The sequence below is a fragment of the Chamaea fasciata genome, unplaced genomic scaffold (genome assembly GCF_029207755.1).
Source record: "Chamaea fasciata isolate MVZ Bird 193981 ecotype frontalis unplaced genomic scaffold, bChaFas1.0.hap1 SCAF_1, whole genome shotgun sequence".
Taxonomy (NCBI): domain Eukaryota; kingdom Metazoa; phylum Chordata; class Aves; order Passeriformes; family Sylviidae; genus Chamaea; species Chamaea fasciata.
In genome coordinates this window covers 140645610-140653919 of record NW_027094086.1, presented here as the reverse complement: position 1 = coordinate 140653919, position 8310 = coordinate 140645610, and the positions used below count along the sequence as shown (strand labels likewise).

Here is an 8310-nt window from a genome sequence, read left to right as displayed (position 1 = left end):
TTCTGCATCTCTGGAGACATTCAAACCCCACCTGGGCACATTCCTGTGTAACCTGCTCCAGGTGACCCTGCCTTGACAAGTGGGTTGGACTGGGTGATCTCCAGGGGTCTATTCCAACCCTACCAGTTCCATGATTCTGTGAAATATATTTTCCCTGAAAAGGGACATGTATTATGCTATGCAAAAATAGCCTTGTTTGTTATTCAGTACAGAAGGAGTTAAACTGGGACAAAAATGTACTCTCTGAACCTGAGAAGTATTTTTGGAGACACTGCTTTGGAAAGGGGAAAATCTGCTTGGTTTTGTTTAAACTAGAACCAGTATTGTACTGGCTGGCTTAGGTTTTCAATGCATTTTCCAACCTGTTGGACACCTTCCACAAATATAAAAAGACACTACAGACATAAGTGAAGAGAAAGAGAATGTTACTTTTGTGCACAAATTCCTCCCCAGGGGTTTATAAAGAAGGTCCGTACACATTTTTGTATAAATATACAGGACAAATTTACTACAACAGAAAGGAGCAGTAAAAGCAAATTTATTATCATTTTTATCATTCCTGACAGTATTTCCAGCAGACAGCCCAGGTCTGTGAACTGTGCCTCAGAGTTTCCACACCCGAGAAGATTTGGGAACTGAAATTCACTGCTCCTGTCAAAGTGGTATAAAAGAATGGGCCACCTCTTCTAGTACACACTGTGTTCCTGCACACAAAGCTATAGAAAGAGACAGGATCTGGAGGAATGTTTTTTCCAGAAGCAAAATTAATTTCTTTCCCTGATGAGTTTAACTGAAAAACTAGATAGTTAGCATGGTATGTTGTTTTGTTGGGTTTGGGGTTTTTAAATTGCTAGTTGCCTTTTTTTCAGATTGAAAATTATTTTCCTGTCTGTTAACTCTGGATCATTTTTATTCAGTGCCACTGACATAACAGGTCAATGTCTGAGGATAGGGGTTGGGAGGTAACAACAGTTTCACCAAAACCAGAATCCTCTGAGCCAAATACTCCTCTAGAAGCAACAAGCCCCGTGATTCACACTGTTGCCACACGGTATTTCTGCAGTATCTTCTTCAACCTTGAAATAAGCCTATCACCTACCCTCCAAGAAGTGAAGAAATATATTCTGTACCTGGAAAGAGAAAATTTGGGGAAAAAAAATAACATCTTTCCATTGCAATTAGTTTTACTCTTCTGATTTGCAGGCATTTCTGATCTGTTCCTTGGGGTCTAATGGAAAACATGTATAGCTGAGTATAGCAGCTCATACCACTGCACTGTTATGCAGTGCAGGGAGTTCAATAAAAGATTAAATACATCCCTAAAAAAGTATCTTTCTGAAAAAAACAGAACTGTTTCTGTAATATATCAGATGGAGTGTCCTTTTCCACTGACTGATCTTACTGACCACATTCTGCCCTTTGTTTGGAATATAACATTTGGCTGCTCTCTAACATTAAGCAACATTGTTCCATTTCAGCTGCAGTGTTTCATACCTCCACACCGCCGAGGGAGTGATGTAGTAGGTTTATTCCAATGACTTTCTAAAGCCACGGACAATGAACAATGTCACCTGGGATTGTGGACACCTCACACAGTAACCCTAGAGAAGATACAGGGAGTCCAAGAGGTTCAATTCCTACATCTTTTTCCAAATTACATTAAAAATATAAAGAAAATAATTAAAGAATATAATTTTTAAAAAGCAAGCCCACTTTCTGTCATATTTCAACACCCCACACTTGGTGCTCAGATCTTAACTTCCATCCACAGCTAAAAACTGACTTGTCAGGTGAAGCTTTTTTTAAGTCTGAGTTATAAAACAAGTGGGTCTAGAAGGAAGAGTATGCACATAACTAAATATAACTACATTTATAACTAAAATCTGATGGTTCCAAGACTTACCCAAAACTCCTAAGCAGGTACTTTCAGTTGGCTCCAATAATTTTTGAATAAGTCTGCTTATAGAACTTATTAAGGGGAGTTTCATAACAGCATTCCCCAGCTCTCCTGCAAAGAGGAAATGTACTTGAATTGCAAGTGAATTGCTTCTGACCTGAATCTTCACCAACACTGTCTCTTTTTTTGGTGGCATTTGAATACAACTATAATATTACATCCGTGTTTTCAGGCTCCCTCTGAATTTTGAAATGTATTTCTAGAATCTCTTAAATCATCAAGAATTAGGCAAACTTCATTTTCCAAACTCTACTAGCGTTCACTCAATAACACAAGTAAATGCACTTAGCAACACAACTGAATGACTGAAACTTCTCTACTTTGCAAACAGAATTTTTTTTTTAAATTTTTATTCCAGCTACCAAACGACTTAGATCACAGAGATCTTCTGCATACACAGCAGTCATCATCTTCAGAAAATGTATGACTTTTCTCACAGTGCTCCAAATGCTTTTCCCTGAGGTTGAAAGCGAAGACACAGTGCAGTTCCTATCTGCACTGTGATACCCAGCTGTAAAAATTGGACTTCTCCACTCATTTTCCTGCACCTGATAAGCATCCTGCACGAAATTTTGGGGCAATAGAGGACTCCCCATATGTGAGGTAACACTTGAAATTTTTGATGCACTTTTATTTTTCCTTTGGAAGTTGGCATTTGTTAATACCTATCATGTCTGTGAAGGGGAAATCAAAATCAAAAAAGCAACAATGTAAGAATCAAGTATCAAGAAAGTGCATTATTAAATTGATGAGTTTCTTTTATACTTATCACCATGACTGCATGCCAATGTATGCAGTGGGTATGCACATAATTAATACATGTAATTTCATGAGAGCATTTTTTAAGATTCTTGGAAAAGTTGAAAAACTGGATCAAATTCAGGCAAGAGAGATAATTGTCAAATTAAAAGGATTTTTACTGGCAATTCGTGCATGGAAGGAAAGAAATCCCCTTTATGACTTGATGAAAAAAATCAAGGAGAATCCCCATTCTTCTAACTAATTGCTATTTTTGTCAGAAACGTAAGCGATTGTCATGGCACATCATAAATTACTGATAACATATCACCAGTGAACATTTTTAAGTGAGATAAATGCAGAAAGTATTTATACTGCTTCCAGACCAATTAACACTGCCACCCTTCACCACCCAAGTTTGCTGTTTTTTTGAGTTGTTGACAATTTGAAGCTGCTTGTCTTTAAATAATCTTAGCTGTTGTGGAGTGTTATTATCCCAAATGCACTACAGAATTCCAAATCCAAGTCAGTTATGAAATTTTCCCCCAGTTCCCTCAAAAGGGGCCCTTGTTGACTTCTCAAGTGCTCCAGCAGCCAGCGCCCACAGTTGCTCTGTGGAAAGACATGACTCATGCCCAATTCATTCATTTTAAATTCTCTCCAGCTCAATAACTTCTGGCAGCCGTTTCAGGCATCTCTGGGTGTCAGAAGCACAGGCTATTTTATCTGGATGTTCTCTCTGGCTTGTCAAGTGGAGGAGGTGGATTATCATTACATTCCCATCAATCAGATGCTGTTCACCAAATATTACAATTGAAATTGTAAGAAAGAACAAAAAAGAACATTGTAAAGCAATATACTCTTTTTCCTGCTGCAATGGCTGACCATTCAGTCATCACACGATAATTTGTTGGAAATTAAGGGATTTTAAGGCAAAATTTCAGTGATTTCCCACAGCATAAACACTGTCTGAACTATCCTAACCTGGTGTGACTCAAATCAACCCTTGAATTTGTATTCCAAGAATTGCCCCTTCTCGAACAAACTCAGAGTGACGTTGCCTGAGACTGCTTTTTGGAAAGGTAAGTCTATGGGTTCCACCAACCACACTGCTTCTTACAGCTGCTTTAATGTACACATAGCTTCTCCTGAGAAACACCAAGCAATGAACAGCCCCTTCATCAGGAGCTTCTAGATCCGACCCGTTCCCACCAAAATAATATTCCTATTCTGTTCCCTATACAGGTGGAACTAATTCAAAACTAATACACAGTCCTATCATCTACTGCAGCAAAATGCTGTAATTCACCACTGTCTCCTAGACAGAGGAAAATAGTAAGATAGCATTATCCAAATGGCAAGCCTTTAAATTTTCACAGCCTTCTAGGCTGCATGACAAACACAGTGTGTCCTAAAGTGCCTTCTCAGATCCAGAGGCTGGGGATGTTTTGACACTAGTTTGGATTTATTAATACAAACATTACTAAGGCTGAGGAAACAAACTAACTGAAATTTTATTGTTCTTTCTGTTTTCCAATACCTCTGCTCATCAGTCTATAAAAAAATTTTGATTTCCCAGGCAAATGTTAAGCCCAAGACAAATATCAAGCCCAATGACAATCTCAAAATGCAAGATATCTTATTAGAGTTTTCTGCAACACCTGCATGTTTCTGCATTTAAAATAATGCTGTTAGATCCATGAGAAATAACACTGAGGAGTCCCCTTTTAATACTTTTTTGAAAAAAAATTCTCACAAACCCCTGCACAACTGGCAGAACCCACATCTGACCTGCAGCCATACTTCACAAAGCCATCTACATGAACATGATTTTGACAATTTGTCAGATACAGGTTTTTTAGAACTGTTTATGTAAGACAGTATTTGGAAATGGCTATTTAAAGTGAGTTCAAGTGAGAGCAGAACTTGCAAAAAATTATACCAACTTTTTCAAACCTTCCATTCAGCTATCTCAGTACTTTTTTGCTTTGATTCATCATAGCTATGTTTAGCCACCTAGAAATTTAATGTTTCACCAAAGGTACCCTTTCTTATTTTCATAAAAAAAAAAAAATAAAGTTACTCTACCTCAGGCCTACAAGTCAATTTCAGATTTTGTATTCTTCCTGAGACAGTAAAACCAGAGGGTATTTCCAGTCAATCATAGGGCACCTATGAATCAAAATTCCAATAAAATTACATGTGAGCTAAAACTCACCTCTATTTTATTGGTAAAGGAAATCAGGCATTTAAAGGTCAGTAATTCCTTTAAAGCATCCCCTTTTTGTTTACTGTAGCATTCCCATTAGATTATCAAATATTGCATTGTTCAAAGACACAATTTTTTAAAAGATAAAATACATTCTCTTAAAAGATACCCAGGAATGTACTTCCAGATTGTCCTGGCTCTGGATACAACTCAGCAACACTCTGCAGTAACATCACCATCCAAGTCATGCAGGTGTGTGCAATTTTATCCATTTAAAGCAAAACAAAGCTTCTTACCTGAGCAAGAATCACTGGAGATACACTCACAGCATTTGCACAGCAGCTACAACACTGCGCTTCAGGTAGTTGTTCAGGTGGGAGCCATGTGCAATCAATAAGTCACACTGAACAGGTTTTTCCATTAAGCACTTGCTTTCCCTTTATTTCTTACAGATAGATGCCATTGATTGTTCTGGTACCAGTCAGATTACTCTGTGCAGTTTTCCTTGGTATTAGACAGGCATTAATATTGCCTATAATGAGTGCATTCTTAATTAGGAAATTCTAGTCTGTGGGCTGATTTCAATTCCTATTGGTTTTGATTTTAATTTTTCTCCCATTAGGGGAAAATTAGGTAGGCAGCTTGTGCATGGGTGTGTTAGGAAAGTCAGGGAAGAGAGGTCAGTAGTGAGTGTTTATTGTTCTATCTGCACTTTCTCAAGGATGAACTCAAATAGATTGTTTGGAGGAAGGTTAATGAATTTAGGCCAGGGTTTACAACAGCTGCCAGCACAGGGGGAAAGGCTGGGGGGAGCAATCTGCCTGAGGTGAGGAGAGGCTCTTAGAGTAGCAGGAAAGCACATGCTGAGAATTCTGCTTTTTTTGACAGGTCAACTAAAGTGCAATTTATGAGATCAATAAACAGATCTGCCATTATTGTGGATTAACCAGACTTTCCTTCATCCAGAGGCTTCTGAATTACTGGAGAAAGTGTGTATGATTCTGGGACCTTCTAGGCAGTCTTAGGTGGAATATGCAGGGAAAGTGGGGAAAAGGGGAGATGGGATCATCACGAATTCAGTTTCTCTTATTGTTTCATCAAAATATTCCTGTACATAAGTCTCAATACAAAAGTTCACATTTTTTCCAATACTAAACTCCTTAACCACACAGAGCTCTTAATGTGACCAAAAAAAAAATTTAAGATTTAGTTTCTTTATCCATTGAGAAATTTTCCTTACAAATTCTCCCTTATGGTCTCTCACATTGAACACTTACACATGTGTCAGCCTGTTGAGCTTTCCACCAAAATAATATAACAGGAGAAGGCCTTATGTATCTTTACTTTTTATGGTGGTGTGCCCTCCTGCAGGTCCCCTGTTCTCTCTTTGGGACCAGTCAACATGCCCAGTCAGAGATGAAATCATGTTCCTTGGCAAGTTTAGCATGTGGTAGTACTGAAATAATGGGTCTGGAGCAATAGCAGAGTTCAACAGCCAAATGATGAACACATGGTAAATTCCATGATTATATGTGAGAGCATGAAGTTAAAGTCTGCAGGAGGAGAGAAGTTATCTTCACTGAGAAGGAGCATGTAGGGACATTGAAACCACTTAGCCCTGAAAACAGGAACTTGCATAAATAGTTCATCTTCAGCTCTACTTTTGTGAGACACTAAGAATTACACAGCTTCAGCCCTCATGGAGGTTTCTTTAAACTAATATCTAATATCAATAATAGAGAACCTTATTCCTTCATTTTTTAAAGCATATTCCCATATGAAAAAATAATTCTGTCTTGCTTGAAGCCAAGCAAAACTATTTAGATTTGGAGAATAGATCTTATCAGCACAAAAAGAATTTTAAAAAATGACAGCACTTGCATCAGACAAGAAAGTAAACTATCATTTCTTATAAGTTTTTTGCTAGATAGGATGAGACATGGACCTCATGCCAGTGTTTAATTTGAATTGGGACAATGGAATATATTTTCTTTTGAAGATTTTGGCTGAAGCAACAACACATTTTTTTAAAAACAACAACAACAACAACAACAAACAAACAACACATGTAAACATTTAAAGAATATATTTTAAAACTATATATGTAAATATACATATTTAATTTCTTACTCCAAGATTCTTGTTCATGTGTATTTATGGGGAAAGTTCTACCTGAAAAGTAAGAGAGAAAAACTAAGTAAATGTCAGTAAATATTTTTATAGCTATTTTAAGTAGCTATTCTGTGCTGCTGAAATGCTAATTTGTTTAGGGAAAATGAAAAGCAGTAATTTATTTAATAAAATACATTTCGGTTTCAGAAAATGTCAGGATCACACATACCATCTGGCTTGTCTTATTCAGGTGTACTATTCATTCACTTTTATCCAAATTTATCCAAGATATCAGATGCCACCACAATCTCAGTATAATGACAAATACCTGAATATTCTTCTGTGTTTTCATACTTTCACAATTGTCAATAGAACTGTTGGGGCCATCTTGTCACCTGTGTGATCCTTTATTTTTTGCCCTTCTCCACAAGGAATTAAACAGACCAAACACCAAGAAAGTAAAATATGCAAGTTGGAAAAGTCCCATGGCTTTCAGGTGTGGTCATTCTTTGCCATTTTTACAATGGTGATACTTAGGCTACTACAGACACCACAAGATGCAGGTAGGAGACTTCCAAGCTTACAGGCAGACATTGTACATTTATCTGTCTTACGCTCATGGCCCCAAGGTTCTGACTTTCACACACTCATATTCCATGCCTGCAATTTTGGGTAGCTACTTACCTTGTCTAGTGCAATTTTCACATCTCCTATTTTTTGTCACAGAAAACTTCTACTCCACAAGACACTGACGACTTTCCACACTTCAGTGCCCTACATTCTGCTCTTTAGCTCATCATCATAACCCTAGTTTTTTCCTCTGAAGACTAATTCCCATCCAAAAAAATCCCAGTTTTCATCATGTAGATAGGATAAATTTGGGACAAGACTGAACATACAGAATAGAGGAGACCCACAAGGATTTCTCTCCCAACATCAGGTACCATTTGTCATAGTTTAGACACCTCTCCAGTGCTGGAGGTGTAATGGAAGATTTGAGACATCCTTAATCTTATCACAGTGTAGTGCTGGTACAGTGACATAAATCTGAGTGTAAACTGACCACCAGACACCAGCCCCAGTGATGACCACACCTTTGTTGAAGTGGTATGAAACCAATCTCCTGCACTGTCTGTGGTGTTACAAGCTTTGCATCTTACAAAGGTGAAAGGAATGTGAGAAAAGAAGTTGCAGTCTTTTTAAAGTAATCAGGTGGGCTAAATAATACCTTACCTGTACCTTACAATTTTCTGGGATTTTTGTGGGTTATTTTCCCTGCCTTTTCTAAGTTATT

General features: G+C 37.6%; 1 long non-coding RNA gene across 2 annotated transcripts; it reads right to left on the bottom strand.

Moving 5' to 3' along the window:
- Positions 1-554: 554 nt before the first annotated feature.
- Positions 555-5300, bottom strand: LOC136294840 (uncharacterized). 2 transcript variants are annotated; one of them, XR_010722516.1, is made up of 4 exons: positions 5201-5300; positions 4784-4867; positions 1904-2008; positions 555-1130 (listed from the first exon to the last, which is right to left on the bottom strand). It is a non-coding gene; the product is annotated as an uncharacterized lncRNA (long non-coding RNA). The 2 variants fall into 2 exon arrangements; XR_010722502.1 differs by lacking the exon at positions 5201-5300 and adding an exon at positions 5074-5142.
- Between the last annotated feature and the right edge of the window lie 3010 nt (positions 5301-8310).